At 35.8% G+C, this 14,256-nt stretch overlaps 6 non-coding genes across 6 annotated transcripts; all 6 read right to left on the bottom strand.

Moving 5' to 3' along the window:
• Window positions 1–5,959: 5,959 nt before the first annotated feature.
• TRNAI-UAU (transfer RNA isoleucine (anticodon UAU)) lies at window positions 5,960–6,052 on the bottom strand. The gene is given in 2 exon segments: window positions 5,960–5,995; window positions 6,015–6,052. It is a non-coding gene; the product is annotated as a tRNA-Ile (tRNA).
• An 812-nt stretch (window positions 6,053–6,864) lies between these two features.
• Window positions 6,865–6,957, bottom strand: TRNAI-UAU (transfer RNA isoleucine (anticodon UAU)). Its single transcript is given in 2 exon segments — window positions 6,865–6,900; window positions 6,920–6,957. It is a non-coding gene; the product is annotated as a tRNA-Ile (tRNA).
• A 1,711-nt stretch (window positions 6,958–8,668) lies between these two features.
• On the bottom strand, window positions 8,669–8,761 carry TRNAI-UAU (transfer RNA isoleucine (anticodon UAU)). Its single transcript is given in 2 exon segments — window positions 8,669–8,704; window positions 8,724–8,761. It is a non-coding gene; the product is annotated as a tRNA-Ile (tRNA).
• Window positions 8,762–10,478: 1,717 nt separating this feature from the next.
• TRNAI-UAU (transfer RNA isoleucine (anticodon UAU)) lies at window positions 10,479–10,571 on the bottom strand. The gene is given in 2 exon segments: window positions 10,479–10,514; window positions 10,534–10,571. It is a non-coding gene; the product is annotated as a tRNA-Ile (tRNA).
• An 811-nt stretch (window positions 10,572–11,382) lies between these two features.
• Window positions 11,383–11,475, bottom strand: TRNAI-UAU (transfer RNA isoleucine (anticodon UAU)). The gene is given in 2 exon segments: window positions 11,383–11,418; window positions 11,438–11,475. It is a non-coding gene; the product is annotated as a tRNA-Ile (tRNA).
• An 808-nt stretch (window positions 11,476–12,283) lies between these two features.
• Window positions 12,284–12,376, bottom strand: TRNAI-UAU (transfer RNA isoleucine (anticodon UAU)). The gene is given in 2 exon segments: window positions 12,284–12,319; window positions 12,339–12,376. It is a non-coding gene; the product is annotated as a tRNA-Ile (tRNA).
• Between the last annotated feature and the right edge of the window lie 1,880 nt (window positions 12,377–14,256).

The following is a 14,256-nucleotide window of genomic DNA, read 5'->3' as shown; positions in this document are numbered from 1 at the left end:
TTTACAGTTGAAGCAAGGATAAAATATAAACTCTAGTGATGAGACACTTGCTGTAATGACTTCCAACTCAGACGGGACTTAAACCCAAAACCACTGGCTTAGGAGAACAGTGCCTTATTCATTATGCCAGTGGTGCTTACTGATGTCCTAATTTAAGACTGATAGGGTTTTAATAGTCAATTATTTATTTTTGAGAAAAAAAAATTGAAGCTGTTTACTGTGTTCTTTGCATTACCAAGTCCAGCAAGAAATGTGCTGGTACTATCCAGAGCTGTCAGTATGGATTATCATGCTATATTGCAGAAAATCAATTTGATGCAACTGCTTTACCAACAGTATGTTAATCTTTTCCATTGCTGTTTTGTTGGCTGACTGAAGGAAGATATGCAGTGCATTTGAACCAAAGCAGATGTGTGCTGACAACTTAAATGCACAATCATGTTTGTGTTTTTTCTTTCTTTCTTCCATCCTTTGTAATATCATATTAAATATTAAGGTAGCAGTTTATAATCAATGACTAATGACATAAGAAAAGGAAAAAAAAAACAGTACACAAAGATGCTCCAAGTGAGGCTTGAACTCACAACCTCGGCATTGCTCAACAGATACTGTCTTATAAATTTCGCGTGCTGACCAATTGCGCCACTGGAGCGTTTTGCAGCATTAATTGGTTATGCTAGATGTGGATTTTATTCAATACAATCAGTACATTCATAAGAATTGAAAAAGAAAATCATTTTCAGTGATGAATGATGAGCAACAAAGGAACATGCATGCCAGATGGCACTTGAATAAGCTGTCCACGGTGATAGAAAAGGTTTAAAAAACAACAACAACAATGTTATCATAATAAATGTCATATTTTAGCTTATGTGGTCATTTTTTACAAGCTAAACACTGCAAGACTGTTTTACAGTTGAAGCAAAGATAAAATATCAACTCTAGTGATGAGACACTTGCTGTAATGACTTCCAACTCAGACGGGACTTAAACCCACAACCACTGGCTTAGGAGAACAGTGCCTAATCCATTATGCCAGTGGTGCTTACTGATGTCATTATTTAAGACTGATAGGTTTTTAATAGTCAATTATTTATTTTTGAAAAAAAGTGAAGCTGTTTACTGTGTTCTTTGCATTACCAAGTCCAGCAAGAAATGTGCTGGTACTATCCAGAGCTGTCAGTATGGATTATCATGCTATATTGCAGAAAATCAATTTGATGCAACTGCTTTACCAACAGTATGTTAATCTTTTCCATTGCTGTTTTGATGGCTGACTGAAGGAAGATATGCAGTGCATTTGAACCAAAGCAGATGTGTGCTGACAAGTTAAATGCACAATCATGTTTGTGTTTTTTCTTTCTTTCTTCCATCCTTTGTAATATCATATTAAATATTAAGGTAGCAGTTTATAATCAATGACTAATGACATAAGAAAAGGAAAAAAACAGTATACAAAGATGCTCCAGGTGAGGCTTGAACTCACAACCTCGGCATTGCTCAACAGATACTGTCTTATAAGTACCGCGCGCTGACCAATAGCGCCACTGGAGCGCTTTGCAACATTGATTGGTTATGCTAGATGTGGATTTTATTCAATGCAATCAGTACAGTCATAAGAATTGGAAAAGAAAATCATTTTTGGTGATGAATGATGAGCAACAAAGGAACATGCATGCCAGATTGTACTGAAATAAGCTGTCCACGGTGATAGAAAATGTTTAAAAAAAACAACAACAATGTTATCATAATAAATGTCATATTTTAGCTTCTGTGGTCATTTTTTGCAAGCTAAACACTGCAAGACTGTTTTACAGTTGAAGCAAGGATAAAATATCAACTCTAGTGATGAGACACTTGCTGTAATGACTTCCACCCCATATGGAACTTGGACCCCCTGTCTTAGGAGGGCAGTGACTTATCCATTATGCCAGTGGTGCTTACTGATGTTCTTATTTAAGACTGTTAGGTTTTTAATAGTCAATTATTTATTTTTGAGGAAAAAGTGAAGCTGTTTACTGTGTTCTTTGCATTACCAAGTCAAGCAAGAAATGTGCTGGTACTATCCAGAGCTGTCAGTATGGATTATCATGCTATATTGCAGAAAATCAATTTGATGCCACTGCTTTACCAACAGTATGTTAATCTTTTCCATTGCTGTTTTGTTGGCTGACTAAAAGAAAGATATGCAGTGCATTTGAACCAAAGCAGATGTGTGCTGACAAGTTAAATGCACAATCATGTTTGTGTTTTTTCTTTCTTTCTTCCATCCTTTGTAATATCATATTAAATATTAAGGTAGCAGTTTATAATCAATGACTAATGACATAAGAAAAGGAAAAAAACAGTATACAAAGATGCTCCAGGTGAGGCTTGAACTCACAACCTCGGCATTGCTCAACAGATACTGTCTTATAAGTACCGCGCGCTGACCAATTGCGCCTCTGGAGCACTTTGCAGCATTAATTGGTTATGCTAGATGTGGATTTTATTCAATACAATCAGTACAGTCATAAGAATTGAAAAAGAAAATCATTTTTGGTGATAAATGATGAGCAACAAAGGAACATGCATGCCAGATGGCACTTGAATTAGCTGTCCACTGTGATAGAAAAGGTTTAAAAAACAACAACAACAATGTTATCATAATAAATGTCATATTTTAGCTTCTGTGGTCATTTTTTACAAGCTAAACACTGCAAGACATTTTTACAGTTGAAGCAAAGATAAAATATCAACTCTAGTGATGAGACACTTGCTGTAACGACTTCCAACTCAGATGGGACTTAAACCCACAACCACTGGATTAGGAGTACAGTGCCTTATCCATTATGCCAGTGGTGCTTACTGATGTCCTTATTTAAGACTGATAGGTTTTTAATAGTCAATTATTTATTTTTGAAAAAAAATTGAAGCTGTTTACTGTGTTCTTTGCATTACCAAGTCCAGCAAGAAATGTGCTGGTACTATCCAGAGCTGTCAGTATGGATTATCATGCTATATTGCAGAAAATCAATTTGATGCAACTGCTTTACCAACAGTATGTTATTCTTTTCCATTGCTGTTTTGTTGGCTGAATGAAGGAAGATATGCAGTGCATTTGAACCAAAGCAGATGTGTGCTGACAACTTAAATGCACAATCATGTTTGTGTGTTTTCTTTCTTTCTTCCATCCTTTGTAATATCATATTAAATATTAAGGCTACAAGTTTATAATCAATGACTAATGACATAAGAAAAGGAAAAAAATCAGTATACAAAGATGCTCCAGGTGAGGCTTGAACTCACAACCTCGGCATTGCTCAACAGATACTGTTTTATAAGTACCGCGCGCTGATTAATTGCGCCATTGGAACGCTTTGCAACATTGATTGGTTATGCTAGATGTGGATTTTATTCAATGCAATCAGTACAGTCATAAGAATTGAAAAAGAAAATAATTTTTGGTGATAAATGATGAGCAACAAAGGAACATGCATGCCAGATGGTACTTAAATAAGATGTCCACGGTGATAGAAAATGTTTAAAAAAAACAACAACAATGTTATCATAATAAATGTCATATTTTAGCTTATGTGGTCATTTTTTGCAAGCTAAACACTGCAAGACTGTTTTACAGTCGAAGCAAGGATAAAATATCAATTCTAGTGATGAGACACTTGCTGTAATGACTTCCACCCCATATGGAACTTGGACCCCTGTCTTAGGAGGGCAGTGACTTATCCATTATGCCAGTGGTGCTTACTGATGTTCTTATTTAAGACTGTTAGGTTTTTAATAGTCAATTATTTATTTTTGAGGAAAAAGTGAAGCTGTTTACTGTGTTCTTTGCATTACCAAGTCCAGCAAGAAATGTGCTGGTACTATCCAGAGCTGTCAGTATGGATTATCATGCTATATTGCAGAAAATCAATTTGATGCAACTGCTTTACCAACAGTATGTTATTCTTTTCCATTGCTGTTTTGTTGGCTGAATGAAGGAAGATATGCAGTGCATTTGAACCAAAGCAGATGTGTGCTGACAACTTAAATGCACAATCATGTTTGTGTGTTTTCTTTCTTTCTTCCATCCTTTGTAATATCATATTAAATATTACGGCTACAAGTTTATAATCAATGACTAATGACATAAGAAAAGGAAAAAAATCAGTATACAAAGATGCTCCAGGTGAGGCTTGAACTCACAACCTCGGCATTGCTCAACAGATACTGTTTTATAAGTACCGCGCGCTGATTAATTGCGCCATTGGAACGCTTTGCAACATTGATTGGTTATGCTAGATGTGGATTTTATTCAATGCAATCAGTACAGTCATAAGAATTGAAAAAGAAAATAATTTTTGGTGATAAATGATGAGCAACAAAGGAACATGCATGCCAGATGGTACTTAAATAAGATGTCCACGGTGATAGAAAATGTTTAAAAAAAACAACAACAATGTTATCATAATAAATGTCATATTTTAGCTTATGTGGTCATTTTTTGCAAGCTAAACACTGCAAGACTGTTTTACAGTCGAAGCAAGGATAAAATATCAATTCTAGTGATGAGACACTTGCTGTAATGACTTCCACCCCATATGGAACTTGGACCCCTGTCTTAGGAGGGCAGTGACTTATCCATTATGCCAGTGGTGCTTACTGATGTTCTTATTTAAGACTGTTAGGTTTTTAATAGTCAATTATTTATTTTTGAGGAAAAAGTGAAGCTGTTTACTGTGTTCTTTGCATTACCAAGTCCAGCAAGAAATGTGCTGGTACTATCCAGAGCTGTCAGTATGGATTATCATGCTATATTGCAGAAAATCAATTTGATGCAACTGCTTTACCAACAGTATGTTAATCTTTTCCATTGCTGTTTTGTTAACTGACTGATGGAAGATATGCAGTGCATTTGAACCAAAGCAGATGTGTGCTGACAACTTAAATGCACAATCATGTTTGTGTGTTTTCTTTCTTTCTTCCATCCTTTGTAATATCATATTAAATATTAAGGTAGCATTTTATAATCAATGACTAATGACATAAGAAAAGGAAAAAAAAAACTATACGAAGCTGCTCTAGGTGAGGCTTGAACTCACAACCTCGCCATTGGTCAACAGATACTGTCTTATAAGTACCGCGCGCTGACAAATTGCGCCACTGGAGCACTTTGCAGCATTAGTTGGTTATGCTAGATGTGGATTTTATTCAATACAATCAGTACAGTCATAAGAGTTGAAAAAGAAAATAATTTTTGGTGATAAATGATGAGCAACAAAGGAACATGCATGCCAAATGGCACTTGAATAAGCTGTCCACTGTGATAGAAAAGGTTTAAAAAACAACAACAACAATGTTATCATAATTAATGTCATATTTTAGCTTCTGTGGTCATTTTTTACAAGCTAAACACTGCAAGACTGTTTTACAGTTGAAGCAAGGATAAAATATCAACTCAAGTGATGAGACACTTGCTGTAATGACTTCCAACTCAGACGGGACTTAAACCCACAACCACTGGCTTAGGAGAACAGTGCCTTATCCATTATGCCAGTGGTGCTTACTGATGTCCTTATTTAAGACTGTTAGGTTTTTAATAGTCAATTATTTATTTTTGAGGAAAAAGTGAAGCTGTTTACTGTGTTCTTTGCATTACCAAGTCCAGCAAGAAATGTGCTGGTACTATCCAGAGCTGTCAGTATGGATTATCATGCTATATTGCAGAAAATCAATTTGATGCAACTGCTTTACCAACAGTATGTTATTCTTTTCCATTGCTGTTATGATGGCTGACTGAAGGAAGATATGCTGTGCATTTGAACCAAAGCAGATGTGTGCTGACAAGTTAAATGCACAATCATGTTTGTGTTTTTTCTTTCTTTCTTCCATCCTTTGTAATATCATATTAAATATTAAGGTAGCAGTTTATAATCAATGACTAATGACATAAGAAAAGGAAAAAAACAGTACACAAAGATGCTCCAGGTGAGGCTTGAACTCACAACCTCGGCATTGCTCAACAGATACTGTCTTATAAGTACCGCGCGCTGACCAATTGCGCCACTGGAGCACTTTGCAGCGTTAATTGGTTATGCTAGATGTGGATTTTATTCAATACAATCAGTACAGTCATAAGAATTGAAAATGAAAATCCTTTTTGGTGATGAATGATGAGCAACAAAGGAACATGCATGCTAGAAGCACTTGAATAAGCTGTCCATGGTGATAGAAAAGGTTTAAAAAACAACAACAACAATGTTATCATAATTAATGTCATATTTTAGCTTCTGTGGTCATTTTTTACAAGCTAAACACTGCAAGACATTTTTACAGTTGAAGCAAGGATAAAATATCAACTCTAGTGATGAGACACTTGCTGTAATGACTTCCAACTCAGACGGGACTTAAAACCCACAACCACTGGATTAGGAGTACAGTGCCTTATCCATTATGCCAGTGGTGCTTACTGATGTCCTTATTTTAGACTGATAGGTTTTTAATAGTCAATTATTTATTTTTGAAAAAAAATTGAAGCTGTTTACTGTGTTCTTTGCATTACCAAGTCCAGCAAGAAATGTGCTGGTACTATCCAGAGCTGTCAGTATGGATTATCATGCTATATTGCAGAAAATCAATTTGATGCAACTGCTTTACCAACAGTATGTTATTCTTTTCCATTGCTGTTTTGTTGGCTGACTGAAGGAAGATATGCAGTGCATTTGAACCAAAGCAGATGTGTGCTGACAACTTAAATGCACAATCATGTTTGTGTGTTTTCTTTCTTTCTTCCATCCTTTGTAATATCATATTAAATATTAAGGCTACAAGTTTATAATCAATGACTAATGACATAAGAAAAGGAAAAAAATCAGTATACAAAGATGCTCCAGGTGAGGCTTGAACTCACAACCTCGGCATTGCTCATCAGATACTGTCTTATAAGTACCGCGTGCTGACCAATTGCGCCACTGGAGCGCTTTGCAACATTTATTGGTTATGCTAGATGTGGATTTTATTCAATGCAATCAATACAGTCATAAGAATTGAAAAAGAAAATCATTTTTGGTGATAAATGATGAGCAACAAAGGAACATGCATGCCAGATGGTACTTAAATAAGATGTCCACGGTGATAGAAAATGTTTAAAAAAAACAACAACAATGTTATCATAATAAATGTCATATTTTAGCTTCTGTGGTCATTTTTTGCAAGCTAAACACTGCAAGACTGTTTTACAGTCGAAGCAAGGATAAAATATCAATTCTAGTGATGAGACACTTGCTGTAATGACTTCCACCCCATATGGAACTTCGACCCCTGTCTTAGGAGGGCAGTGACTTATCCATTATGCCAGTGGTGCTTACTGATGTTCTTATTTAAAACTGTTAGGTTTTTAATAGTCAATTATTTATTTTTGAGGAAAAAGTGAAGCTGTTTACTGTGTTCTTTGCATTACCAAGTCCAGCAAGAAATGTGCTGGTACTATTCAGAGCTGTCAGTATGGATTATCATGCTATATTGCAGAAAATCAATTTGATGCAACTGCTTTACCAACAGTATGTTAATCTTTTCCATTGCTGTTATGTTGGCTGACTGAAGGAAGATATGCAGTGCATTTGAACCAAAGCAGATGTGTGCTGACAACTTAAATGCACAATCATGTTTGTGTTTTTTCTTTCTTTCTTCCATCCTTTGTAATATCATATTAAATATTAAGGTAGCAGTTTATAATCAATGACTAATGACATAAGAAAAGGAAAAAAAAACAGTATACAAAGATGCTCCAGGTGAGCCTTGAACTCACAACCTCGGCATTGCTCAACAGATACTGTCTTATAAGTACCGCACCCTGACCAATTGCGCCACTGGAGCACTTTGCAGCATTAGTTGGTTATGCTAGATGTGGATTTTATTCAATACAATCAGTACAGTCATAAGAATTGAAAAAGAAAATCATTTTTGGTGATGAATGATGAGCAACAAAGAATCATGCATGCCAGATGGCACTTGAATAAGCTGTCCACGGTGATAGAAAAGGTTTAAAAAACAACAACAACAATGTTATCATAATTAATGTCATATTTTAGCTTCTGTGGTCATTTTTTACAAGCTAAACACTGCAAGACTGTTTTACAGTTGAAGCAAGGATAAAATATCAACTCAAGTGATGAGACACTTGCTGTAATGACTTCCAACTCAGACGGGACTTAAACCCACAACCACTGGCTTAGGAGAACAGTGCCATATCCATTATGCCAGTGGTGCTTACTGATGTCCTTATTTAAGACTGATAGGTTTTTAATAGTCAATTATTTATTTTTGAAAAAAAGTGAAGCTGTTTACTGTGTTCTTTGCATTACCAAGTCCAGCAAGAAATGTGCTATTACTATCCAGAGCTGTCAGTATGGATTATCATGCTATATTGCAGAAAATCAATTTGATGCAACTGCTTTACCAACAGTATGTTAATCTTTTCCATTGCTGTTTTGTTGGCTGACTGAAGGAAGATATGCAGTGCATTTGAACCAAAGCAGATGTGTGCTGACAACTTAAATGCACAATCATGTTTGTGTTTTTTCTTTCTTTCTTCCATCCATCCTTTGTAATATCATATTAAATATTAAGGTAGCAGTTTATAATCAGTGACTAATGACATAAAAAAAGGAAAAAAAAAATTATACAAAGCTGCTCTAGGTGAGGCTTGAACTCACAACCTCGGCATTGCTCAACAGATACCGTCTTATAAGTACCGTGCGCTGACCAATTGCGCCACTGGAGCACTTTGCAGCATTAATTGGTTATGCTAGATGTGGATTTTATTCAATACAATCAGTACAGTCATAAGAATTGAAAAAGAAAATAATTTTTGGTGATAAATGATGAGCAACAAAGGAACATGCATGCCAGATGGCACTTGAATAAGCTGTCCACTGTGATAGAAAAGGTTTAAAAACAACAACAACAACAACAACAATGTTATCATAATTAATGTCATATTTTAGCTTCTGTGGTCATTTTTTACAAGCTAAACACTGCAAGACTGTTTTACAGTTGAAGCAAGGATAAAATATCAACTCAAGTGATGAGACACTTGCTGTAATGACTTCCAACTCAGACGGGACTTAAACCCACAACCACTGGCTTAGGAGAACAGTGCCTTATCCATTATGCCAGTGGTGCTTACTGATGTCCTTATTTAAGACTGTTAGGTTTATAATAGTCAATTATTTATTTTTGAGGAAAAAGTGAAGCTGTTTACTGTGTTCTTTGCATTACCAAGTCCAGCAAGAAATGTGCTGGTACTATCCAGAGCTGTCAGTATGGATTATCATGCTATATTGCAGAAAATCAATTTGATGCAACTGCTTTACCAACAGTATGTTATTCTTTTCCATTGCTGTTTTGTTGGCTGACTGAAGGAAGATATGCAGTGCATTTGAACCAAAGCAGATGTGTGCTGACAAGTTAAATGCACAATCATGTTTGTGTTTTTTCTTTCTTTCTTCCATCCTTTGTAATATCATATTAAATATTAAGGCTACCAGTTTATAATCAATGACTAATGACATAAGAAAAGGAAAAAAAACAGTATACAAAGATGCTCTAGGTAAGGCTTGAACTCACAACCTCGGCATTGCTCAACAGATACTGTCTTATAAGTACCGCGCGCTGACCAATTGCGCCACTGGAGCACTTTGCAACATTGATTGGTTATGCTAGATGTGGATTTTATTCAATGCAATCAGTACAGTCATAAGAATTGAAAAAGAAAATCATTTTTGGTGATGAATGATGAGCAACAAAGGAACATGCATGCCAGATGGCACTTGAATAAGCTGTCCACTGTTATAGAAAAGGTTTAAAAAAAAACAACAACAATGTTATCATAATAAATGTCATATTTTAGCTTCTGTGGTAATTTTTTGCAAGCTAAACACTGCAAGACTGTTCTACAGTTGAAGCAAGGCTAAAATATCAACTCTAGTGATGAGACACTTGCTGTAATGACTTCCACCCCATATGGAACTTGGACCCCCTGTCTTAGGAGGGCAGTGACTTATCCATTATGCCAGTGGTGCTTACTGATGTTCTTATTTAAGACTGTTAGGTTTTTAATAGTCAATTATTTATTTTTGAGGAAAAAGTGAAGCTGTTTACTGTGTTCTTTGCATTACCAAGTCCAGCAAGAAATGTGCTGGTACTATCCAGAGCTGTCAGTATGGATTATCATGCTATATTGCAGAAAATCAATTTGATGCAACTGCTTTACCAACAGTATGTTAATCTTTTCCATTGCTGTTTTGTTGGCTGACTGAAGGAAGATATGCAGTGCATTTGAACCAAAGCAGATGTGTGCTGACAAGTTAAATGCACAATCATGTTTGTGTTTTTTCTTTCTTTCTTCCATCCTTTGTAATATCATATTAAATATTAAGGTAGCAGTTTATAATCAATGACTAATGACATAAGAAAAGGAAAAAAACAGTATACAAAGATGCTCCAGGTGAGGCTTGAACTCACAACCTCGGCATTGCTCAACAGATACTGTCTTATAAGTACCGCGCGCTGACCAATTGCGCCACTGGAGCACTTTGCAGCGTTAGTTGGTTATGCTAGATGTGGATTTTATTCAATACAATCAGTACAGTCATAAGAATTGAAAATGAAAATCATTTTTGGTGATGAATGATGAGCAACAAAGGAACATGCATGCTAGAAGCACTTGAATAAGCTGTCCACGGTGATAGAAAAGGTTTAAAAAACAACAACAACAATGTTAGCATAATTCATGTCATATTTTAGCTTCTGTGGTCATTTTTTACAAGCTAAACACTGCAAGACATTTTTACAGTTGAAGCAAGGATAAAATATCAACTCAAGTGATGAGACACTTGCTGTAATGACTTCCAACTCAGACGGGACTTAAACCCACAACCACTGGCTTAGGAGAACAGAGCCTTATCCATTATGCCAGTGGTGCTTACTGATGTCCTTATTTAAGACTGTTAGGTTTATAATAGTCAATTATTTATTTTTGAGGAAAAAGTGAAGCTGTTTACTGTGTTCTTTGCATTACCAAGTCCAGCAAGAAATGTGCTGGTACTATCCAGAGCTGTCAGTATGGATTATCATGCTATATTGCAGAAAATCAATTTGATGCAACTGCTTTACCAACAGTATGTTATTCTTTTCCATTGCTGTTTTGTTGGCTGACTGAAGGAAGATATGCAGTGTATTTGAACCAAAGCAGATGTGTGCTGACAACTTAAATGCACAATCATGTTTGTGTGTTTTCTTTCTTTCTTCCATCCTTTGTAATATCATATTAAATATTAAGGCTACCAGTTTATAATCAATGACTAATGACATAAGAAAAGGAAAAAAAACAGTATACAAAGATGCTCCAGGTAAGGCTTGAACTCACAACCTCGGCATTGCTCAACAGATACTGTCTTATAAGTACCGCGCGCTGACCAATTGCGCCACTGGAGCACTTTGCAACATTGATTGGTTATGCTAGATGTGGATTTTATTCAATGCAATCAGTACAGTCATAAGAATTGAAAAAGAAAATCATTTTTGGTGATGAATGATGAGCAACAAAGGAACATGCATGCCAGATGGCACTTGAATAAGCTGTCCACTGTGATAGAAAAGGTTTAAAAAAAAACAACAACAATGTTATCATAATAAATGTCATATTTTAGCTTCTGTGGTCATTTTTTGCAAGCTAAACACTGCAAGACTGTTCTACAGTTGAAGCAAGGATAAAATATCAACTCTAGTGATGAGACACTTGCTGTAATGACTTCCACCCCTTATGGAACTTGGACCCCCTGTCTTAGGAGGGCAGTGACTTATCCATTATGCCAGTGGTGCTTACTGATGTTCTTATTTAAGACTATTAGGTTTTTAATAGTCAATTATTTATTTTTGAGGAAAAAGTGAAGCTGTTTACTGTGTTCTTTGCATTACCAAGTCCAGCAAGAAATGTGCTGGTACTATCCAGAGCTGTCAGTATGGATTATCATGCTATATTGCAGAAAATCAATTTGATGCAACTGCTTTACCAACAGTATGTTAATCTTTTCCATTGCTGTTTTGTTGTCTGACTGAAGGAAGATATGCAGTGCATTTGAACCAAAGCAGATGTGTGCTGACAACTTAAATGCACAATCATGTTTGTGTTTTTTCTTTCTTTCTTTCTTCCATCCTTTGTAATATCATATTAAATATTAAGGTAGCAGTTTATAATCAATGACTAATGACATAAGAAAAGGAAAAAAACAGTATACAAAGATGCTCCAGGTGAGGCTTGAACTCACAACCTCGGCATTGCTCAACAGATACTGTCTTATAAGTACCGCGTGCTGACCAATTGCGCCACTGGAGCACTTTGCAGCGTTAGCTGGTTATGCTAGATGTGGATTTTATTCAATACAATCAGTACAGTCATAAGAATTGAAAATGAAAATCATTTTTGGTGATGAATGATGAGCAACAAAGGAACATGCATGCTAGAAGCACTTGAATAAGCTGTCCACGGTGATAGAAAAGGTTTAAAAAACAACAACAACAATGTTAGCATAATTAATGTCATATTTTAGCTTCTGTGGTCATTTTTTACAAGCTAAACACTGCAAGACATTTTTACAGTTGAAGCAAGGATAAAATATCAACTCAAGTGATGAGACACTTGCTGTAATGACTTCCAACTCAGACGGGACTTAAACCCACAACCACTGGCTTAGGAGAACAGTGCCTTATCCATTATGCCAGTGGTGCTTACTGATGTCCTTATTTAAGACTGATAGGTTTTTAATAGTCAATTATTTATTTTTGAAAAAAAGTGAAGCTGTTTACTGTGTTCTTTGCATTACCACGTCCAGCAAGAAATGTGCTGGTACTATCCAGAGCTGTCAGTATGGATTATCATGCTATATTGCAGAAAATCAATTTGATGCAACTGCTTTACCAACAGTATGTTAATCTTTTCCATTGCTGTTTTGTTGGCTGACTGAAGGAAGATATGCAGTGCATTTGAACCAAAGCAGATGTGTGCTGACAACTTAAATGCACAATCATGTTTGTGTGTTTTCTTTCTTTCTTCCATCCTTTGTAATATCATATTAAATATTAAGGTAGCAGTTTATAATCAATGTCTAATGACATAAAAAAAGGAAAAAAAAAAACTATACAAAGCTGCTCTAGGTGAGGCTTGAACTCACAACCTCGGCATTGCGCAACAGATACTGTCTTATAAGTACCGCGCGCTGACCAATTGCACCACTGGAGCACTTTGCAACATTGATTGGTTATGCTAGATGTGGATTTTATTCAATGCAATCAGTACAGTCATAAGAATTTAAAAAGAAAATCATTTTTGGTGATGAATGATGAGCAACAAAGGAACATGCATGCCAGATGGCACTTGAATAAGCTGTCCACTGTGATAGAAAAGGTTTAAAAAAAAACAACAACAATGTTATCATAATAAATGTCATATTTTAGCTTCTGTGGTCATTTTTTGCAAGCTAAACACTGCAAGACTGTTCTACAGTTGAAGCAAGGATAAAATATCAACTCTAGTGATGAGACACTTGCTGTAATGACTTCCACCCCATATGGAACTTGGACCCCCTGTCTTAGGAGGGCAGTGACTTATCCATTATGCCAGTGGTGCTTACTGATGTTCTTATTTAAGACTGTTAGGTTTTTAATAGTCAATTATTTATTTTTGAGGAAAAAGTGAAGCTGTTTACTGTGTTCTTTGCATTACCAAGTCCAGCAAGAAATGTGCTGGTACTATCCAGAGCTGTCAGTATGGATTATCATGCTATATTGCAGAAAATCAATTTGATGCAACTGCTTTACCAACAGTATGTTAATCTTTTCCATTGCTGTTTTGTTGGCTGACTGAAGGAAGATATGCAGTGCATTTGAACCAAAGCAGATGTGTGCTGACAAGTTAAATGCACAATCATGTTTGTGTTTTTTCTTTCTTTCTTCCATCCTTTGTAATATCATATTAAATATTAAGGTAGCAGTTTATAATCAATGACTAATGACATAAGAAAAGGAAAAAAACAGTATACAAAGATGCTCCAGGTGAGGCTTGAACTCACAACCTCGGCATTGCTCAACAGATACTGTCTTATAAGTACCGCGTGCTGACCAATTGCGCCATTGGAGCACTTTGCAGCGTTAGCTAGTTATGCTAGATGTGGATTTTATTCAATACAATCAGTACAGTCATAAGAATTGAAAATGAAA

The sequence above is a fragment of the Pseudophryne corroboree genome, chromosome 4, assembly GCF_028390025.1.
Source record: "Pseudophryne corroboree isolate aPseCor3 chromosome 4, aPseCor3.hap2, whole genome shotgun sequence".
In the NCBI taxonomy this organism is placed as follows: domain Eukaryota; kingdom Metazoa; phylum Chordata; class Amphibia; order Anura; family Myobatrachidae; genus Pseudophryne; species Pseudophryne corroboree.
The sequence above is the reverse complement of the archived record's forward strand: the minus strand, read 5'-3'. Positions and strand labels throughout refer to the sequence as shown.